The sequence below is a fragment of the Pseudophryne corroboree genome, unplaced genomic scaffold (genome assembly GCF_028390025.1).
Source record: "Pseudophryne corroboree isolate aPseCor3 unplaced genomic scaffold, aPseCor3.hap2 scaffold_387, whole genome shotgun sequence".
Lineage (NCBI taxonomy): Eukaryota > Metazoa > Chordata > Amphibia > Anura > Myobatrachidae > Pseudophryne > Pseudophryne corroboree.
In genome coordinates this window covers 112,478-135,793 of record NW_026970032.1, presented here as the reverse complement: position 1 = coordinate 135,793, position 23,316 = coordinate 112,478, and the positions used below count along the sequence as shown (strand labels likewise).

The 23,316-nt window shown below is 37.2% G+C and overlaps 6 non-coding genes across 6 annotated transcripts; all 6 read right to left on the bottom strand.

The window, feature by feature from the left end:
* Positions 1–572: 572 nt before the first annotated feature.
* LOC135022366 (U1 spliceosomal RNA) lies at positions 573–734 on the bottom strand. The gene has a single exon (XR_010219505.1). It is a non-coding gene; the product is annotated as a U1 spliceosomal RNA (small nuclear RNA).
* Positions 735–886: 152 nt separating this feature from the next.
* Positions 887–1,050, bottom strand: LOC135022352 (U1 spliceosomal RNA). The gene has a single exon (XR_010219493.1). It is a non-coding gene; the product is annotated as a U1 spliceosomal RNA (small nuclear RNA).
* Positions 1,051–1,696: 646 nt separating this feature from the next.
* On the bottom strand, positions 1,697–1,859 carry LOC135022359 (U1 spliceosomal RNA). Its single transcript, XR_010219499.1, has one exon. It is a non-coding gene; the product is annotated as a U1 spliceosomal RNA (small nuclear RNA).
* Positions 1,860–2,011: 152 nt separating this feature from the next.
* LOC135022355 (U1 spliceosomal RNA) lies at positions 2,012–2,175 on the bottom strand. The gene has a single exon (XR_010219496.1). It is a non-coding gene; the product is annotated as a U1 spliceosomal RNA (small nuclear RNA).
* A 671-nt stretch (positions 2,176–2,846) lies between these two features.
* Positions 2,847–3,009, bottom strand: LOC135022363 (U1 spliceosomal RNA). The gene has a single exon (XR_010219502.1). It is a non-coding gene; the product is annotated as a U1 spliceosomal RNA (small nuclear RNA).
* A 152-nt stretch (positions 3,010–3,161) lies between these two features.
* LOC135022372 (U1 spliceosomal RNA) lies at positions 3,162–3,325 on the bottom strand. Its single transcript, XR_010219508.1, has one exon. It is a non-coding gene; the product is annotated as a U1 spliceosomal RNA (small nuclear RNA).
* Between the last annotated feature and the right edge of the window lie 19,991 nt (positions 3,326–23,316).

Genomic DNA, 23,316 nt, shown 5'->3' with positions numbered 1-23,316 from the left:
AACAACTGCAGGGAGAACACATATTTTCAGATGAACATGGGAGGGCAGAAGGCTGCCTAATACTGAAGCACCCCCAAACAACAAACCAAATGCAACAACTAGTGCAAGCATTCCTGGGGGAAGGCCTGCAGCAGATGGATTTGCATATGGTAATGCCATCCAAGCAGTGGGTCAAAGTTGGCTTCAACCCTCGTCTGCATATGAAAAGAAAAAAGGGATGTGCAGGGCATGGCGGCCTTTTGCGGCGCTTGCATGACCCTTAGTTCGCATTAAACACCCCCACCCTCCTTCGGTGTGGGGCTCATGTTGGCTATGCCCCAGCACCTGAAGCATTCAAGCTGATTTCTTGCAGCAGCTGGGCACTGTAACAGCTCCAGAGCTGCTCTGTGAGGCAAGTAAAAGGGTGTGGGCCCTGCAGCACTACCTGTAGTTTGCATTGTGTGTTGGAAGGCACAAAGTAAGCAGACGGGAGAAGTCAGGATAGTGCGCAAGGGCATAGAAGGGAGCGGCTCAAGAAAAGAGAAGTGGAAACAGACAGCAAACTAGGCTGGAGAGAGACCTGAGACAAAGAGATCTGAATTATACGAGAGACGACCAGGGGAAACACAAATTATGCAGAAAGTTTCCCACATTTGGGGAAATCACAGGGGCAGCACACCCAGAGTGCAATGGGTGAGCCTTGCCCTGGGAGAAGCACCTACATGATCATAGTATCTCACCTGGCAGGTAAGTAGGAGTTGGGCTAGAGCTGGGGAGGGTCGCTGCTCGGGTACCCCCCTGTCAAGTGAAGGAGATCCAACTGAGGCAGCACAAGGGAACTCTCGAAAGAGGAACAAGGCTAGAGGAAGATCTGAGACAAAGAAATCTGATTTTTACCAGAGTTGACCAGAAGAAAGCACAAACACAGTCCCCCACTACCACAAATAATGCAGTCGAGTTTCCCACATTTGGGGAAATCATAGGGGTCAGCATACCCAGAATGCAATGAATGAACCTCACCCTGGGAGAACAATCTTCATGACCATGGTATCTCCTATGCAAAATAAGTATGATTTGGGATAGGGCTGGGGAGGGCCGCTGCTCAGGCACATCTCTGTCAAGTAAAGGAGATTCAACTGAGGCAGCACAAGGGAACTCTCATCTGGGGACAACAACTGCAGGGAGAACACATATTTTCAGATGAACATGGGAGGGCAGAAGGCTGCCTAATACTGAAGCACCCCCAAACAACAAACCAAATGCAACAACTAGTGCAAGCATTCCTGGGGGAAGGCCTGCAGCAGATGGATTTGCATATGGTGATGTCATCCAAGCAGTGGGTCAAAGTTGGCTTCAACCATCGTCTGCATATGAAAAGAAAAAAGGGATGTGCAGGGCATGGTGTCCTTTTGTGGCGCTTGGATGACCCCTCCTTCGGTGTGGGGCTCATGTTGGCTATGCCCCAGCCCCTGAAGCATTCAAGATGATTTCTTGCAGCAGCTGGGCACTGTAACAGCTCCAGAGCTGTTCTGTAAAGCATGTAAAAGGGTGTGGGCCCTGCAGCACTACCTGTAGTATGCATTGTGCGTTGGAAGGCACAAAGTAAGCAGACGGGAGAGGTCAGGATAGTGCGCAAGGGCATAGAAGGGAGCGGCTCAAGAAAAGAGAAGTGGAAACAGACAGCAAACTAGGCTGGAGAAAGACCTGAGACAAAGAGATCTGAATTATACGAGAGCCGACCAGAGGAAACACAAATTATGCAGTCAAGTTTCCCACATTTGGGGAAATCGCAGGAGCAGCACACCCAGAGTGCAATGGGTGAGCCTTGCCCTGGGAGAAGCACCTTCCTGATCATAGTATCTCACCTGGCAGGTAAGTAGGAGTTGGGCTAGAGCTGGGGAGGGTCGCTGCTCGGGCACCCCCCTGTCAAGTGAAGGAGATCCAACTGAGGCAGCACAAGGGAACTCTCGAAAGAAGAACAAGGCTAGAGGAATATCTGAGACAAAGAAATCTGACTTTTACCAGAGCTGAGCAGAGGAAAGCACAAACACAGTCCCCCACTACCACAAATAATGCAGTCGAGTTTCCCACATTTGGGGAAATCACAGGGGTCAGCATACCCAGAATGCAATGAATGAACCTCACCCTGGGAGAACAATCTTCATGACCATGGTATCTCTTATGCAAAATAAGTATGATTTGGGATAGGGCTGGGGAGGGCCGCTGCTCAGGCACATCTCTGTCAAGTAAAGGAGATTCAACTGAGGCAGCACAAGGGAACTCTCATCTGGGGACAACAACTGCAGGGAGAACACATATTTTCAGATGAACATGGGAGGGCAGAAGGCTGCCTAATACTGAAGCACCCCCAAACAACAAACCAAATGCAACAACTAGTGCAAGCATTCCTGGGGGAAGGCCTGCAGCAGATTGATTTGCATATGGTAATGCCATCCAAGCAGTGGGTCAAAGTTGGCTTCAACCCTCGTCTGCATATGAAAAGAGAAAAGGGGCGTGCAGGGCATGGCGGCCTTTTGCGGCGCTTGGGTGACCCTTAGTTCGCATTAAACACCCCCACCCTCCTTCGGTGTGGGGCTCATGTTGGCAATGCCCAAGCCCCTGAAGCATTCAAGCTGATTTCTTGCAGCAGCTGGGTACTGTAACAGCTCCAGAGCTGCTCTGTGAGGCAAGTAAAAGGGTGTGGGCCCTGCAGCACTACCTGTAGTTTGCATTGTGTGTTGGAAGGCACAAAGTAAGCAGACGGGAGAAGTCAGGATAGTGCGCAAGAGCATAGAAGGGAGCGGCTCAAGAAAAGAGAAGTGGAAACAGACAGCAAACTAGGCTGGAGAGAGACCTGAGACAAAGAGATCTGAATTATACGAGAGACGACCAGGGGAAACACAAATTATGCAGTCAAGTTTCCCACATTTGGGGAAATCACAGGGGCAGCACACCCAGAGTGCAATGGGTGACCCTTGCCCTGGGAGAAGCACCTACATGATCATAGTATCTCACCTGGCAGGTAAGTAGGAGTTGGGCTAGAGCTGGGGAGGGTCGCTACTCGGGTACCCCCCTGTCAACTTAAGGAGATCCAACTGAGGCAGCACAAGGGAACTCTCGAAAGAGGAACAAGGCTAGAGGAAGATCTGAGACAAAGAAATCTGACTTTTACCAGAGCTGACCAGAGGAAAGCACAAACACAGTCCCCCACTACCACAAATAATGCAGTCGAGTTTCCCACATTTGGGGAAATCATAGGGGTCAGCATACCCAGAATGCAATGAATGAACCTCACCCTGGGAGAACAATCTTCATGACCATGGTATCTCCTATGCAAAATAAGTATGATTTGGGATAGAGCTGGGGAGGGCCGCTGCTCAGGCACATCTCTGTCAAGTAAAGGAGATTCAACTGAGGCAGCACAAGGGAACTCTCATCTGGGGACAACAACTGCAGGGAGAACACATATTTTCAGATGAACATGGGAGGGCAGAAGGCTGCCTAATACTGAAGCACCCCCAAACAACAAACCAAATGCAACAACTAGTGCAAGCATTCCTGGGTGAAGGCCTGCAGCAGATAGATTTGCATATGGTGATGTCATCCAAGCAGTGGGTCAAAGTTGGCTTCAACCCTCGTCTGCATATGAAAAGAGAAAAGGGGCGTGCAGGGCATGGCAGGCCTTTTGCGGCGCTTGGATGACCCCTAGTTCGCATTAAACACCTCCACCCTCCTTCGGTGTGGGGCTCATGTTGGCTATGCCCCAGCCCCTTAAGCATTCAAGCTGATTTCTTGCAGCAGCTGGGCACTGTAACAGCTCCAGAGCTGCTCTGTAAGGCAAGTAAAAGGGTCTCTGTGGCGCAATCAGTTAGTATGTACGGCTATTAACCGAAAGGTTGGTGGTTCAATCCCACCCAGGGACGTAATTGACCTTGTGATCAGATTTTGGTGATATTTAAGTAGACAAGTCAAAATTTCAAACCCCCTCTTATTGTGTAGGGTACCTGGCCTTCTCTGATGTAATCAGAGTTAGATTTGATTCAGTGATTTTATAAAAAACAGCTAGGAAGCACAATTTAGCAGTGGGTTGCAGAGAAAAAAAATATGCTGGCAGAAAAATCCAATTGAGTGATTAAACAGCTCTTCATTTTCTGGCTTTATTTTTATGCTAACAAATTTGTTCTCTGAAAAGTGTCCACAAAGCCAAGTCTCTGATTAACACCTTTGTAAGGATGGTTTTTCACCTATTACTAAATTAAACTTGCTTCATTGGAAAGGCAGCAAGATGCATCCTCATTTCAATGTCTACTGAAATAATACAGGTTGACACCAGGAAACATTAACGCCACTGCATCCTTGCTGCTTTCTCATGTGGAAGTCTGTTTAATGTGAAAACAAGGTGATATCTAATTAGCACACAGGTAAGGAATTAAGAAAATCTTTATTTAAGGGTGAAGATGTTTCTCACAAAATTGTTGACCCAATGCATCATTGAAATTCAAGCTGGAAAGATGAATTTAATATATCACTTGTACATTTTGTATTGCTCTTCTGGTGACAATGTAGTTTGTTTTTGTCAATTACCATTTTAATAATAGGGTAAAGAAAATGAAGTGGATTTTTGAAAGAAAACAATACTGTCAATATACTATTAAAACAAATTAAAATGGTAAAAGTTATTGTACTTTAAGTAAAAATAAAAGAGACAAAATATCAATCCCAGTTTTGGATTACTTTAATTAACAAAAAAAAATGCATATAGCAGAGGATAGTTTCAATCTGCCTACCTCTGGGTTATGGGCCCAGCATGCTTCCATTGCAGTACTCTGCTGCACATGTAAGTGCATGAGATCCTGAAGCACTCACTCATCATGGGAAAGTACCAATGTGTTTCTTCGTTGGTTGATGGAAGAAACATCTTACAAAAACTCTCCAGATTATTGACTTTTTAAAGTTTTGCTAGGAAACGTTTTAGATGAATGCTTATTAGCCTTTGTCAGTATGGACTTTTGCAAAGTGTCTCTGTGGCGCAATCAGTTAGTATGTACGGCTATTAACCAAAAGCACTGTTTGCAAAGTGTCTCGGTGGCGCAATCGGTTAGTGTGTTCGGCTATTAACCAAAAGGTTGGTGGTTCAATCCCACCCAGGGACGTAATTGACCTTGTGATCAGATTTTGGTGATATTAAAGTAGACAAGTCAAAATTTCAAACCCCCTCTTATTGTGTAGGGTACCTGGCCTTCTCTGATGTAATCAGAGTTAGATTTGATTCAGTGATTTTATAAAAAACAGCTAGGAAGCACAATTTAGCAGTGGGTTGCAGAGAAAAAAAATATGCTGGCAGAAAAATCCAATTGAGTGATTAAACAGCTCTTCATTTTCTGGCTTTATTTTTATGCTAACAAATTTGTTCTCTGAAAAGTGTCCACAAAGCCAAGTCTCTGATTAACACCTTTGTAAGGATGGTTTTTCACCTATTACTAAATTAAACTTGCTTCATTGGAAAGGCAGCAAGATGCATCCTCATTTCAATGTCTACTGAAATAATACAAGTTGACACCAGGAAACATTAACGCCACTGCATCCTTGCTGCTTTCTCATGTGGAAGTCTGTTTAATGTGAAAACAAGGTGATATCTAATTAGCACACAGGTAAGGAATTAAGAAAATCTTTATTTAAGGGTGAAGATGTTTCTCACAAAATCGTTGCCCCAATGCATCATTGAAATTCAAGCTGGAAAGATGATTTTAATATATCACTTGTACATTTTGTATTGCTCTTCTGGTGACAATGTAGTTTGTTTTTGTCAATTACCATTTTAATAATAGGGTAAAGAAAATTAAGTGGATTTTTGAAAGAAAACAATACTGTCAATATACTATTAAAACAAATTAAAATGGTAAAAGTTATTGTACTTTAAGTAAAAATAAAAGAGCCAAAATATCAATCCCAGTTTTGGATTACTTTAATTAACAAAAAAAAAAAGCATACAGCAGAGGATAGTTTCAATCTGCCTACCTCTGGGTTATGGGTCCAGCATGCTTCCATTGCTGTACTCTGCTGCACATGTAAGTGCAAGAGATCCTGAAGCACTCACTCATCATGGGAAAGTACCAATGTGTTTCTTTGTTGGTTGATGGAAGAAACATCTTACAAAAACTCTCCAGATTATTGACTTTTTAAAGTTTTTCTAGGAAACGTTTTAGATGAATGCTTATTAGCCTTTGTCAGTATGAACTTTTGCAAAGTGTCTCTGTGGCGCAATCAGTTAGTATGTACGGCTATTAACCAAAAGGTTGGTGGTTCAATCCCACCCAGGGACCTAATTGACCTTGTTATAAGATTTTGGTGATCTTTAAGTAGACAAGTCAAATTTCATACCCCCTGTTATGGTGTAGGGTACCTGGCCTTCTCTGATGTGATCAGAGTTAGATTTGATTCAGTGATTTTATAAAAACATCTAGGAAGCACAATTTAGCAGTGGGTTGCAGAGAAAAAGAAATATGCTGGCAAAAAAATCAAATTGTGTGATTAAACAGCTCTTCATTTTCTGGCTTTATTTTTATGCTAACAAATTTGTTCTCTGAAAAGTGTCCACAAAGCCAAGTCTCTGATTAACACCTTTGTAGGGATGGTTTTTCACCTATTACTAAATTAAACTTGCTTCATTGGAAAGGCAGAGAGATGCATCCTCATTTCAATGTCTACTGAAATAATACAGGTTGACACCAGGAAACATTAACGCCACTGCATCCTTGCTGCTTTCTCATGTGGAAGTCTGTTTAATGTGAAAACAAGGTGATATCTAATTAGCACACAGGTAAGGAATTAAGAAAATCTTTATTTAAGGGTGAAGATGTTTCTCACAAAATTGTTGCCCCAATGCATCATTGAAATTCAAGCTGGAAAGATGATTTTAATATATCACTTGTACATTTTGTATTGCTCTTCTGGTGACAATGTAGTTTTTTTTGTCAATTACCATTTTAATAATAGGGTAAAGAAAATTAAGTGGATTTTTGAAAGAAAACTATACTGTCAATATACTATTAAAACAAATTAAAATGGTAAAAGTTATTGTACTTTAAGTAAAAATAAAAGAGCCAAAATATCAATCCCAGTTTTGGATTACTTTAATTAACAAACAAAAAAATGCATATAGCAGAGGATAGTTTCAATCTGCCTACCTCTGGGTTATGGGCCCAGCATTCTTCCATTGCTGTACTCTGCTGCACATGTAAGTGCAAGAGATCCTGAAGCACTCACTCATCATGGGAAAGTACCAATGTGTTTCTTCGTTGGTTGATGGAAGAAACATCTTACAAAAACTCTCCAGATTATTGACTTTTTTAAGTTTTTCTAGGAAACATTTTAGATGAATGCTTATTAGCATTTGTCAGTATGTACTTTCGCAAAGTGTCTCTGTGGCGCAATCAGTTAGTGTGTACGGCTATTAACCAAAAGGTTGGTGGTTCAATCCCACCCAGGGATGTAATTGACCTTGTTATCAGATTTTGGTGATCTTTAAGTAGACAAGTCAAATTTCAAACCCCCTGTTATGGTGTAGGGTACCTGGCCTTCTCTGATGTAATCAGAGTTAGATTTGATTCAGTGATTTTATAAAAACATCTAGGAAGCACAATTTAGCCGTGGGTTGCAGAGAAAAAGAAATATGCTGGCAAAAAAATCAAATTGCGTGATTAAACAGCTCTTCATTTTCTGGCTTTATTTTTATGCTAACAAATTTGTTCTCTGAAAAGTGTCCACAAAGCCAAGTCTCTGATTAACACCTTTGTAGGGATGGTTTTTCACCTATTACTAAATTAAACTTGCTTCATTGGAAAGGCAGCAAGATGCATCCTCATTTCAATGTCTACTGAAATAATACAAGTTGACACCAGGAAACATTAACGCCACTGCATACTTGCTGCTTTCTCATGTGGAAGTCTGTTTAATGTGAAAACAAGGTGATATCTAATTAGCACACAGATAAGGAATTAAGAAAATCTTTATTTAAGGGTGAAGATGTTTCTCACAAAATTATTGACCCAATGCATCATTGAAATTCAAGCTGGAAAGATGATTTTAATATATCACTTGTACATTTTGTATTGCTCTTCTGGTGACAATGTAGTTTGTTTTTGTCAATTACCATTTTAATAATAGGGTAAAGAAAATGAAGTGGATTTTTGAAAGAAAACAATACTGTCAATATACTATTAAAACAAATTAAAATGGTAAAAGTTATTGTACTTTAAGTAAAAATAAAAGAGCCAAAATATCAATCCCAGTTTTGGATTACTTTAATTAACAAAAAAAAAAAGCATACAGCAGAGAATAGTTTCAATCTGCCTACCTCTGGGTTATGGGTCGAGCATGCTTCCATTGCTGTACTCTGCTGCACATGTTAGTGCAAGAGATCCTGAAGCACTCACTCATCATGGGAAAGTACCAATGTGTTTCTTCGTTGGTTGATGGAAGAAACATCTTACAAAAACTCTCCAGATTATTGACTTTTTAAAGTTTTGCTAGGAAACGTTTTAGATGAATGCTTATTAGCCTTTGTCAGTATGGACTTTTGCAAAGTGTCTCTGTGGCGCAATCAGTTAGTATGTACGGCTATTAACCAAAAGGTTGGTGGTTCAATCCCACCCAGGGACCTAATTGACCTTGTTATCAGATTTTGCTGATCTTTAAGTAGACAAGTCAAAATTTCAAACCCCCTGTTATGGTGTAGGGTACTTGGCCTTCTCTGATGTAATCAGAGTTAGATTTGATTCAGTGATTTTATAAAAACAGCTAGGAAGCACAATTTAGCAGTGGGTTGCAGAGAAAAAAAATATGCTGGCAGAAAAATCCAATTGAGTGATTAAACAGCTCTTTATTTTCTGGCTTTATTTTTATGCTAACAAATTTGTTCTCTGAAAAGTGTCCACAAAGCCAAGTCTCTGATTAACACCTTTGTAAGGATGGTTTTTCACCTATTACTAAATTAAACTTGCTTCATTGGAAAGGCAGCAAGATGCATCCTCATTTCAATGTCTACTGAAATAATACAGGTTGACACCAGGAAACATTAACGCCACTGCATCCTTGCTGCTTTCTCATGTGGAAGTCTGTTTAATATGAAAACAAGGTGATATCTAATTAGCACACAGGTAAGGAATTAAGAAAATCTTTATTTAAGGGTGAAGATGTTTCTCACAAAATCGTTGCCCCAATGCATCATTGAAATTCAAGCTGAAAGGTGATTTTAATATATCACTTGTACATTTTGTATTGCTCTTCTGGTGACAATGTAGTTTGTTTTTGTCAATTACCATTTTAATAATAGGGTAAAGAAAATGAAGTGGATTTTTGAAAGAAAACAATACTGTCAATATACTATTAAAACAAATTAAAATGGTAAAAGTTATTGTACTTTAAGTAAAAATAAAAGAGACAAAATATCAATCCCAGTTTTGGATTACTTTAATTAACAAAAAAAAATGCATATAGCAGAGGATAGTTTCAATCTGCCTACCTCTGGGTTATAGGCCCAGCATGCTTCCATTGCAGTACTCTGCTGCACATGTAAGTGCAAGAGATCCTGAAGCACTCACTCATCATGGGAAAGTACCAATGTGTTTCTTCGTTGGTTGATGGAAGAAACATCTTACAAAAACTCTCCAGATTATTGACTTTTTAAAGTTTTTCTAGGAAACGTTTTAGATGAATGCTTATTAGCCTTTGCAGTATGAACTTTTGCAAAGTGTCTCTGTGGCGCAATCAGTTAGTATGTACGGCTATTAACCAAAAGGTTGGTGGTTCAATCCCACCCAGGGACCTAATTGACCTTGTTATCAGATTTTGCTGATCTTTAAGTAGACAAGTCAAAATTTCAAACCCCCTGTTATGGTGTAGGGTACTTGGCCTTCTCTGATGTAATCAGAGTTAGATTTGATTCAGTGATTTTATAAAAACAGCTAGGAAGCACAATTTAGCAGTGGGTTGCAGAGAAAAAAAATATGCTGGCAGAAAAATCCAATTGAGTGATTAAACAGCTCTTTATTTTCTGGCTTTATTTTTATGCTAACAAATTTGTTCTCTGAAAAGTGTCCACAAAGCCAAGTCTCTGATTAACACCTTTGTAAGGATGGTTTTTCACCTATTACTAAATTAAACTTGCTTCATTGGAAAGGCAGCAAGATGCATCCTCATTTCAATGTCTACTGAAATAATACAGGTTGACACCAGGAAACATTAACGCCACTGCATCCTTGCTGCTTTCTCATGTGGAAGTCTGTTTAATATGAAAACAAGGTGATATCTAATTAGCACACAGGTAAGGAATTAAGAAAATCTTTATTTAAGGGTGAAGATGTTTCTCACAAAATCGTTGCCCCAATGCATCATTGAAATTCAAGCTGAAAGGTGATTTTAATATATCACTTGTACATTTTGTATTGCTCTTCTGGTGACAATGTAGTTTGTTTTTGTCAATTACCATTTTAATAATAGGGTAAAGAAAATGAAGTGGATTTTTGAAAGAAAACAATACTGTCAATATACTATTAAAACAAATTAAAATGGTAAAAGTTATTGTACTTTAAGTAAAAATAAAAGAGACAAAATATCAATCCCAGTTTTGGATTACTTTAATTAACAAAAAAAAATGCATATAGCAGAGGATAGTTTCAATCTGCCTACCTCTGGGTTATAGGCCCAGCATGCTTCCATTGCAGTACTCTGCTGCACATGTAAGTGCAAGAGATCCTGAAGCACTCACTCATCATGGGAAAGTACCAATGTGTTTCTTCGTTGGTTGATGGAAGAAACATCTTACAAAAACTCTCCAGATTATTGACTTTTTAAAGTTTTTCTAGGAAACGTTTTAGATGAATGCTTATTAGCCTTTGCAGTATGAACTTTTGCAAAGTGTCTCTGTGGCGCAATCAGTTAGTATGTACGGCTATTAACCAAAAGGTTGGTGGTTCAATCCCACCCAGGGACCTAATTGACCTTGTTATCAGATTTTGGTGATCTTTAAGTAGACAAGTCAAATTTCATACCCCCTGTTATGGTGTAGGGTACCTGGCCTTCTCTGATGTAATCAGAGTTAGATTTGATTCAGTGATTTTATAAAAACATCTAGGAAGCACAATTTAGCAGTGGGTTGCAGAGAAAAAGAAATATGCTGGCAAAAAAATCAAATTGCGTGATTAAACAGCTCTTTATTTTCTGGCTTTATTTTTATGCTAACAAATTTGTTCTCTGAAAAGTGTCCACAAAGCCAAGTCTCTGATTAACACCTTTGTAGGGATGGTTTTTCACCTATTACTAAATTAAACTTGCTTCATTGGAAAGGCAGCAAGATGCATCCTCATTTCAATGTCTACTGAAATAATACAGGTTGACACCAGGAAACATTAACGCCACTGCATCCTTGCTGCTTTCTCATGTGGAAGTCTGTTTAATGTGAAAACAAGGTGATATCTAATTAGCACACAGGTAAGGAATTAAGAAAATCTTTATTTAAGGGTGAAGATGTTTCTCACAAAATTGTTGACCCAATGCATCATTGAAATTCAAGCTGGAAAGATGATTTTAATATATCACTTGTACATTTTGTATTGCTCTTCTGGTGACAATGTAGTTTTTTTTGTCAATTACCATTTTAATAATAGGGTAAAGAAAATTAAGTGGATTTTTGAAAGAAAACTATACTGTCAATATACTATTAAAACAAATTAAAATGGTAAAAGTTATTGTACTTTAAGTAAAAATAAAAGAGCAAAAATATCAATCCCAGTTTTGATTACTTAAATTAACAAAAAAAAATGCATATAGCAAAGGATAGTTTCAATCTGCCTACCTCTGGGTTATGGGTCCAGCATGCTTCCATTGCAGTACTCTGCTGCACATGTAAGTGCAAGAGATCCTGAAGCACTCACTCATCATGGGAAAGTACCAATGTGTTTATTCATTGGTTGATGGAAGAAACATCTTACAAAAACTCTCCAGATTATTGATTATTTAATGTTTTTCTAGGAAACGTTCTAGATGTATGCTTATTAGCCTTTGTCAGTATGTACTGTTTGCAAAGTGTCTCGGTGGCGCAATCGGTTAGTGTGTTCGGCTATTAACCAAAAGGTTGGTGGTTCAATACCACCCAGGGACATAATTGACCTTGTGATCACATTTTGGTGATATTTAAGTAGACAAGTCAAAATTTCAAACCCCCTCTTATTGTGTAGGGTACCTGGCCTTCTCTGATGTAATCAGAGTTAGATTTGATTCAGTGATTTTATAAAAAACAGCTAGGAAGCACAATTTAGCAGTGGGTTGCAGAGAAAAAAAATATGCTGGCAGAAAAATCCAATTGAGTGATTAAACAGCTCTTCATTTTCTGGCTTTATTTTTATGCTAACAAATTTGTTCTCTGAAATGTGTCCACAAAGCCAAGTCTCTGATTAACACCTTTGTAAGGATGGTTTTTCACCTATTACTAAATTAAACTTGCTTCATTGGAAAGGCAGCAAGATGCATCCTCATTTCAATGTCTACTGAAATAATACAGGTTGACACCAGGAAACATTAACGCCACTGCATGCTTGCTGCTTTCTCATGTGGAAGTCTGTTTAATGTGAAAACAAGGTGATATCTAATTAGCACACAGGTAAGGAATTACGAAAATCTTTATTTAAGGGTGAAGATGTTTCTCACAAAATTGTTGCCCCAATGCATCATTGAAATTCAAGCTGGAAAGATGATTTTAATATATCACTTGTACATTTTGTATTGCTCTTCTGGTGACAATGTAGTTTTTTTGTCAATTACCATTTTAATAACAGGGTAAAGAAAATTAAGTGGATTTTTGAAAGAAAACTATACTGTCAATATACTATTAAAACAAATTAAAATGGTAAAAGTTATTGTACTTTAAGTAAAAATAAAAGAGCAAAATATCAATCCCAGTTTTGATTACTTAAATTAACAAAAAAAATGCATATAGCAAAGGATAGTTTCAATCTGCCTACCTCTGGGTTATGGGTCCAGCATGCTTCCATTGCAGTACTCTGCTGCCCATGTAAGTGCAAGAGATCCTGAAGCACTCACTCATCATGGGAAAGTACCAATGTGTTTATTCGTTGGTTGATGGAAGAAACATCTTACAAAAACTCTCCAGATTATTGATTTTTTAATGTTTTTCTAGGAAACGTTCTAGATGTATGCTTATTAGCCTTTGTCAGTATATACTTTTTGCAACGTGTCTCTGTGTCGCAATCGGTTAGTGTGTTTGGCTATTAACCAAAAGGTTGGTGGTTCAATCCCACCCAGGGACGTAATTAACCTTGTGATCAGATTTTGGTGATATTTAAGTAGACAAGTCAAAATTTCAAACCTCCTCTTATGGTTTAGGGTACATGGCCTTCTCTGATGTAATCAGAGTTAGATTTGATTCAGTGATTTTATAAAAAACAGCTAGGAAGCACAATTTAGCAGTGGGTTGCAGAGAAAAAAAATATGCTGGCAAAAAAAATCCAATTGAGTGATTAAACAGCTCTTCATTTTCTGGCTTTATTTTTATGCTAACAAATTTGTTCTCTGAAAAGTGTCCACAAAGCCAAGTCTCTGATTAACACCTTTGTAAGGATGGTTTTTCACCTATTACTAAATTAAACTTGCTTCATTGGAAAGGCAGCAAGATGCATCCTCATTTCAATGTCTACTGAAATAATACAGGTTGACACCAGGAAACATTAACGCCACTGCATCCTTGCTGCTTTCTCATGTGGAAGTCTGTTTAATGTGAAAACAAGGTGATATCTAATTAGCACACAGGTAAGAAATTACGAAAATCTTTATTTAAGGGTGAAGATGTTTCTCACAAAATCGTTGCCCCAATGCATCATTGAAATTCAAGCTGGAAAGATGATTTTAATATATCACTTGTACATTTTGTATTGCTCTTCTGGTGACAATGTAGTTTGTTTTTGTCAATTACCATTTTAATAATAGGGTAAAGAAAATGAAGTGGATTTTTGAAAGAAAACAATACTGTCAATATACTATTAAAACAAATTAAAATGGTAAAAGTTATTGTACTTTAAGTTAAAATAAAAGAGACAAAATATCAATCCCAGTTTTGGATTACTTTAATTAACAAAAAAAAATGCATATAGCAGAGGATAGTTTCAATCTGCCTACCTCTGGGTTATGGGCCCAGCATGCTTCCATTGCAGTACTCTGCTGCACATGTAAGTGCAAGAGATCCTGAAGCACTCACTCATCATGGGAAAGTACCAATGTGTTTCTTCGTTGGTTGATGGAAGAAACATCTTACAAAAACTCTCCAGATTATTGACTTTTTAAAGTTTTGCTAGGAAACGTTTTAGATGAATGCTTATTAGCCTTTGCAGTATGAACTTTTGCATAGTGTCTCTGTGGCGCAATCAGTTAGTATGTACAGCTATTAACCAAAAGGTTGGTGGTTCAATCCCACCCAGGGACCTAATTGACCTTGTTATCAGATTTTGGTGATCTTTAAGTAGACAAGTCAAATTTCATACCCCCTGTTATGGTGTAGGGTACCTGGCCTTCTCTGATGTAATCAGAGTTAGATTTGATTCAGTGATTTTATAAAAACATCTAGGAAGCACAATTTAGCAGTGGGTTGCAGAGAAAAAGAAATATGCTGGCAAAAAAATCAAATTGCGTGATTAAACAGCTCTTAATTTTCTGGCTTTATTTTTATGCTAACAAATTTGTTCTCTGAAAAGTGTCCACAAAGCCAAGTCTCTGATTAACACCTTTGTAGGGATGGTTTTTCACCTATTACTAAATTAAACTTGCTTCATTGGAAAGGCAGCAAGATGCATCCTCATTTCAATGTCTTCTGAAATAATACAGGTTGACACCAGGAAACATTAACGCCACTGCATCCTTGCTGCTTTCTCATGTGGAAGTCTGTTTAATGTGAAAACAAGGTGATATCTAATTAGCACACAGGTAAGGAATTAAGAAAATCTTTATTTAAGGGTGAAGATGTTTCTCACAAAATTGTTGACCCAATGCATCATTGAAATTCAAGCTGGAAAGATGATTTTAATATATCACTTGTACATTTTGTATTGCTCTTCTGGTGACAATGTAGTTTTTTTTGTCAATTACCATTTTAATAATAGGGTAAAGAAAATTAAGTGGATTTTTGAAAGAAAACTATACTGTCAATATACTATTAAAACAAATTAAAATGGTAAAAGTTATTGTACTTTAAGTAAAAATAAAAGAGCAAAAATATCAATCCCAGTTTTGATTACTTAAATTAACAAAAAAAAATGCATATAGCAAAGGATAGTTTCAATCTGCCTACCTCTGGGTTATGGGCCCAGCATGCTTCCATTGCAGTACTCTGCTGCACATGTAAGTTCAAGAGATCCTGAAGCACTCACTCATCATGGGAAAGTACCAATGTGTTTCTTCGTTGGTTGATGGAAGAAACATCTTACAAAAACTCTCCAGATTATTGACTTTTTAAAGTTTTTCTAGGAAACGTTTTAGATGAATGCTTATTAGCCTTTGTCAGTATGGACTTTTGCAAAGTGTCTCTGTGGCGCAATCAGTTAGTATGTACGGCTATTAACCAAAAGGTTGGTGGTTCAATCCCACCCAGGGACCTAATTGACCTTGTTATCAGATTTTGGTGATCTTTAAGTAGACAAGTCAAAATTTCAAACCCCCTGTTATGGTGTAGGGTACCTGGCCTTCTCTGATGTAATCAGAGTTAGATTTGATTCAGTGATTTTATAAAAACAGCTAGGAAGCACAATTTAGCAGTGGGTTGCAGAGAAAAAAAATATGCTGGCAGAAAAATCCAATTGAGTGATTAAACAGCTCTTTATTTTCTGGCTTTATTTTTATGCTAACAAATTTGTTCTCTGAAAAGTGTCCACAAAGCCAAGTCTCTGATTAACACCTTTGTAAGGATGGTTTATCACCTATTACTAAATTAAACTTGCTTCATTGGAAAGGCAGCAAGATGCATCCTCATTTCAATGTCTACTGAAATAATACAGGTTGACACAAGGAAACATTAACGCCACTGCATCCTTGCTGCTTTCTCATGTGGAAGTCTGTTTAATGTGAAAACAAGGTGATATCTAATTAGCACACAGGTAAGGAATTAAGAAAATCTTTATTTAAGGGTGAAGATGTTTCTCACAAAATCGTTGCCCCAATGCATCATTGAAATTCAAGCTGGAAAGATGATTTTAATATATCACTTGTACATTTTGTATTGCTCTTCTGGTGACAATGTAGTTTGTTTTTGTCAATTACCATTTTAATAATAGGGTAAAGAAAATGAAGTGGATTTTTGAAAGAAAACAATACTGTCAATATACTATTAAAACAAATTAAAATGGTAAAAGTTATTGTACTTTAAGTAAAAATAAAAGAGACAAAATATCAATCCCAGTTTTGGATTACTTTAATTAACAAAAAAAATGCATATAGCAGAGGATAGTTTCAATCTGCCTACCTCTGGGTTATGGGCCCAGCATGCTTCCATTGCAGTACTCTGCTGCACATGTAAGTGCAAGAGATCCTGAAGCACTCACTCATCATGGGAAAGTACCAATGTGTTTCTTCGTTGGTTGATGGAAGAAACATCTTACAAAAACTCTCCAGATTATTGATTTTTTTATGTTTTTCTAGGAAACGTTCTAGATGTATGCTTATTAGCCTTTGTCAGTATGGACTTTTCGCAAAGTGTCTCTGTGGCGCAATCGGTTAGTGTGTTTGGCTATTAACCAAAAGTTTGGTGGTTCAATCCCACCCAGGGACCTAATTGACCTTGTTATCAGATTTTGGTGATCTTTAAGTAGACAAGTCAAAATTTCAAACCCCCTGTTATGGTGTAGGGTACCTGGCCTTCTCTGATGTAATCAGAGTTAGATTTGATTCAGTGATTTTATAAAAATAGCTAGGAAGCACAATTTAGCAGTGGGTTGCAGAGAAAAAAAATATGCTGGCAGAAAAATCCAATTGAGTGATTAAACAGCTCTTTATTTTCTGGCTTTATTTTTATGCTAACAAATTTGTTCTCTGAAAAGTGTCCACAAAGCCAAGTCTCTGATTAACACCTTTGTAAGGATGGTTTTTCACCTATTACTAAATTAAACTTGCTTCATTGGAAAGGCAGCAAGATGCATCCTCATTTCAATGTCTACTGAAATAATACAAGTTGACACCAGGAAACATTAACGCCACTGCATCCTTGCTGCTTTCTCATGTGGAAGTCTGTTTAATGTGAAAACAAGGTGATATCTAATTAGCACACATGTAAGGAATTAAGAAAATCTTTATTTAAGGGTGAAGATGTTTCTCACAAAATCGTTGCCCCAATGCATCATTGAAATTCAAGCTGGAAAGATGATTTTAATATATCACTTGTACATTTTGTATTGCTCTTCTGGTGACAATGTAGTTTGTTTTTGTCAATTACCATTTAATAATAGGGTAAAGAAAATTAAGTGGATTTTTGAAAGAAAACAATACTGTCAATATACTATTAAAACAAATTAAAATGGTAAAAGTTATTGTACTTTAAGTAAAAATAAAAGAGACAAAATATCAATCCCAGTTTTGGATTACTTTAATTAACAAAAAAAAAAGCATACAGCAGAGGATAGTTTCAATCTGCCTACCTCTGGGTTATGGGTCCAGCATGCTTCCATTGCTGTACTCTGCTGCACATGTAAGTGCAAGAGATCCTGAAGCACTCACTCATCATGGGAAAGTACCAATGTGTTTCTTCGTTGGTTGATGGAAGAAACATCTTACAAAAACTCTCCAGATTATTGACTTTTTAAAGTTTTGCTAGGAAACGTTTTAGATGAATGCTTATTAGCCTTTGTCAGTATGGACTTTTGCAAAGTGTCTCTGTGGCGCAATCAGTTAGTATGTACGGCTATTAACCAAAAGGTTGGTGGTTCAATCACACCCAGGGACCTAATTGACCTTGTTATCAGATTTTGCTGATCTTTAAGTAGACAAGTCAAAATTTCAAACCCCCTGTTATGGTGTAGGGTACTTGGCCTTCTCTGATGTAATCAGAGTTAGATTTGATTCAGTGATTTTATAAAAACAGCTAGGAAGCACAATTTAGCAGTGGGTTGCAGAGAAAAAAAATATGCTGGCAGAAAAATCCAATTGAGTGATTAAACAGCTCTTTATTTTCTGGCTTTATTTTTATGCTAACAAATTTGTTCTCTGAAAAGTGTCCACAAAGCCAAGTCTCTGATTAACACCTTTGTAAGGATGGTTTTTCACCTATTACTAAATTAAACTTGCTTCATTGGAAAGGCAGCAAGATGCATCCTCATTTCAATGTCTACTGAAATAATACAGGTTGACACCAGGAAACATTAACGCCACTGCATCCTTGCTGCTTTCTCATGTGGAAGTCTGTTTAATATGAAAACAAGGTGATATCTAATTAGCACACAGGTAAGGAATTAAGAAAATCTTTATTTAAGGGTGAAGATGTTTCTCACAAAATTGTTGCCCCAATGCATCATTGAAATTCAAGCTGAAAGGTGATTTTAATATATCACTTGTACATTTTGTATTGCTCTTCTGGTGACAATGTAGTTTGTTTTTGTCAATTACCATTTTAATAATAGGGTAAAGAAAATGAAGTGGATTTTTGAAAGAAAACAATACTGTCAATATACTATTAAAACAAATTAAAATGGTAAAAGTTATTGTACTTTAAGTAAAAATAAAAGAGACAAAATATCAATCCCAGTTTTGGATTACTTTAATTAACAAAAAAAAATGCATATAGCAGAGGATAGTTTCAATCTGCCTACCTCTGGGTTATGGGCCCAGCATGCTTCCATTGCAGTACTCTGCTGCACATGTAAGTGCAAGAGATCCTGAAGCACTCACTCATCATGGGAAAGTACCAATGTGTTTCTTCGTTGGTTGATGGAAGAAACATCTTACAAAAACTCTCCAGATTATTGACTTTTTAAAGTTTTTCTAGGAAACGTTTTAGATGAATGCTAATTAGCCTTTGCAGTATGAACTTTTGCAAAGTGTCTCTGTGGCGCAATCAGTTAGTATGTACGGCTATTAACTAAAAGGTTGGTGGTTCAATCCCACCCAGGGACCTAATTGACCTTTTTATCAGATTTTGGTGATCTTTAAGTAGACAAGTCAAATTTCATACCCCCTGTTATGGTGTAGGGTACCTGGCCTTCTCTGATGTAATCAGAGTTAGATTTGATTCAGTGATTTTATAAAAACATCTAGGAAGCACAATTTAGCAGTGGGTTGCAGAGAAAAAGAAATATGCTGGCAAAAAAATCAAATTGCGTGATTAAACAGCTCTTTATTTTCTGGCTTTATTTTTATGCTAACAAATTTGTTCTCTGAAAAGTGTCCACAAAGCCAAGTCTCTGATTAACACCTTTGTAGGGATGGTTTTTCACCTATTACTAAATTAAACTTGCTTCATTGGAAAGGCAGCAAGATGCATCCTCATTTCAATGTCTACTGAAATAATACAGGTTGACACCAGGAAACATTAACGCCACTGCATCCTTGCTGCTTTCTCATGTGGAAGTCTGTTTAATGTGAAAACAAGGTGATATCTAATTAGCACACAGGTAAGGAATTAAGAAAATCTTTATTTAAGGGTGAAGATGTTTCTCACAAAATTGTTGACCCAATGCATCATTGAAATTCAAGCTGGAAAGATGATTTTAATATATCACTTGTACATTTTGTATTGCTCTTCTGGTGACAATGTAGTTTTTTTTGTCAATTACCATTTTAATAATAGGGTAAAGAAAATTAAGTGGATTTTTGAAAGAAAACTATACTGTCAATATACTATTAAAACAAATTAAAAATGGTAAAAGTTATTGTACTTTAAGTAAAAATAAAAGAGAAAAAATATCAATCCCAGTTTTGATTACTTAAATTAACAAAAAAAAAATGCATATAGCAAAGGATAGTTTCAATCTGCCTACCTCTGGGTTATGGGTCCAGCATGCTTCCATTGCAGTACTCTGCTGCACATGTAAGTGCAAGAGATCCTGAAGCACTCACTCATCATGGGAAAGTACCAATGTGTTTATTCATTGGTTGATGGAAGAAACATCTTACAAAAACTCTCCAGATTATTGATTTTTTAATGTTTTTCTAGGAAACGTTCTAGATGTATGCTTATTAGCCTTTGTCAGTATGTACTGTTTGCAAAGTGTCTCGGTGGCGCAATCGGTTAGTGTGTTCGGCTATTAACCAAAAGTTTGGTGGTTCAATCCCACCCAGGGACATAATTGACATTGTGATCACATTTTGGTGATATTTAAGTAGACAAGTCAAAATTTCAAACCCCCTCTTATTGTGTAGGGTACCTGGCCTTCTCTGATGTAATCAGAGTTAGATTTGATTCAGTGATTTTATAAAAAACAGCTAGGAAGCACAATTTTACAGTGGGTTGCAGAGAAAAAAAAATATGCTGGCAGAAAAATCCAATTGAGTGATTAAACAGCTCTTCATTTTCTGGCTTTATTTTTATGCTAACAAATTTGTTCTCTGAAAAGTGTCCACAAAGCCAAGTCTCTGATTAACACCTTTGTAAGGATGGTTTTTCACCTATTACTAAATTAAACTTGCTTCATTGGAAAGGCAGCAAGATGCATCCTCATTTCAATGTCTACTGAAATAATACAGGTTGACACCAGGAAACATTAACGCCACTGCATCCTTGCTGCTTTCTCATGTGGAAGTCTGTTTAATATGAAAACAAGGTGATATCTAATTAGCACACAGGTAAGGAATTAAGAAAATCTTTATTTAAGGGTGAAGATGTTTCTCACAAAATTGTTGCCCCAATGCATCATTGAAATTCAAGCTGAAAGGTGATTTTAATATATCACTTGTACATTTTGTATTGCTCTTCTGGTGACAATGTAGTTTGTTTTTGTCAATTACCATTTTAATAATAGGGTAAAGAAAATGAAGTGGATTTTTGAAAGAAAACAATACTGTCAATATACTATTAAAACAAATTAAAATGGTAAAAGTTATTGTACTTTAAGTAAAAATAAAAGAGACAAAATATCAATCCCAGTTTTGGATTACTTTAATTAACAAAAAAAAATGCATATAGCAGAGGATAGTTTCAATCTGCCTACCTCTGGGTTATGGGCCCAGCATGCTTCCATTGCAGTACTCTGCTGCACATGTAAGTGCAAGAGATCCTGAAGCACTCACTCATCATGGGAAAGTACCAATGTGTTTCTTCGTTGGTTGATGGAAGAAACATCTTACAAAAACTCTCCAGATTATTGACTTTTTAAAGTTTTTCTAGGAAACGTTTTAGATGAATGCTAATTAGCCTTTGCAGTATGAACTTTTGCAAAGTGTCTCTGTGGCGCAATCAGTTAGTATGTACGGCTATTAACTAAAAGGTTGGTGGTTCAATCCCACCCAGGGACCTAATTGACCTTTTTATCAGATTTTGGTGATCTTTAAGTAGACAAGTCAAATTTCATACCCCCTGTTATGGTGTAGGGTACCTGGCCTTCTCTGATGTAATCAGAGTTAGATTTGATTCAGTGATTTTATAAAAACATCTAGGAAGCACAATTTAGCAGTGGGTTGCAGAGAAAAAGAAATATGCTGGCAAAAAAATCAAATTGCGTGATTAAACAGCTCTTTATTTTCTGGCTTTATTTTTATGCTAACAAATTTGTTCTCTGAAAAGTGTCCACAAAGCCAAGTCTCTGATTAACACCTTTGTAGGGATGGTTTTTCACCTATTACTAAATTAAACTTGCTTCATTGGAAAGGCAGCAAGATGCATCCTCATTTCAATGTCTACTGAAATAATACAGGTTGACACCAGGAAACATTAACGCCACTGCATCCTTGCTGCTTTCTCATGTGGAAGTCTGTTTAATGTGAAAACAAGGTGATATCTAATTAGCACACAGGTAAGGAATTACGAAAATCTTTATTTAAGGGTGAAGATGTTTCTCACAAAATTGTTGCCCCAATGCATCATTGAAATTCAAGCTGGAAAGATGATTTTAATATATCACTTGTACATTTTGTATTGCTCTTCTGGTGACAATGTAGTTTTTTTTGTCAATTACCATTTTAATAATAGGGTAAAGAAAATTAAGTGGATTTTTGAAAGAAAACTATACTGTCAATATACTATTAAAACAAATTAAAATGGTAAAAGTTATTGTACTTTAAGTAAAAATAAAAGAGCAAAAATATCAATCCCAGTTTTGATTACTTAAATTAACAAAAAAAAATGCATATAGCAAAGGATAGTTTCAATCTGCCTACCTCTGGGTTATGGGTCCAGCATGCTTCCATTGCAGTACTCTGCTGCACATGTAAGTGCAAGAGATCCTGAAGCACTCACTCATCATGGGAAAGTACCAATGTGTTTATTCGTTGGTTGATGGAAGAAACATCTTACAAAAACTCTCCAGATTATTTATTTTTTAATGTTTTTCTAGGAAACGTTCTAGATGTATGCTTATTAGCCTTTGTCAGTATGTACTTTTTGCAAAGTGTCTCTGTGGCGCGATCGGTTAGTGTGTTCGACTATTAACCAAAAGGTTGGTGGTTCAATCCCACCCAGGGACGCAATTGACCTTGTGATCAGATTTTGGTGATATTTAAGTAGACAAGTCAAAATTTCAAACCCCCTCTTATTGTGTAGGGTACCTGGCCTTCTCTGATGTAATCAGAGTTAGATTTGATTCAGTGATTTTATAAAAACAGCTAGGAAGCACAATTTAGCAGTGGGTTGCAGAGAAAAAGAAATATGCTGGCAGAAAAATCCAATTGAGTGATTAAACAGCTCTTCATTTTCTGGCTTTATTTTTATGCTAACAAATTTGTTCTCTGAAAAGTGTCCACAAAGCAAAGTCTCTGATTAACACCTTTGTAGGGATGGTTTTTCACCTATTACTAAATTAAACTTGCTTCATTGGAAAGGCAGCAAGATGCATCCTCATTTCAATGTCTACTGAAATAATACAGGTTGACACCAGGAAACATTAACGCCACTGCATCCTTGCTGCTTTCTCATGTGGAAGTCTGTTTAATGTGAAAACAAGGTGATATCTAATTAGCACACAGGTAAGGAATTAAGAAAATCTTTATTTAAGGGTGAAGATGTTTCTCACAAAATCGTTGCCCCAATGCATCATTGAAATTCAAGCTGGAAAGATGATTTTAATATATCACTTGTACATTTTGTATTGCTCTTCTGGTGACAATGTAGTTTATTTTTGTAAATTACCATTTTAATAA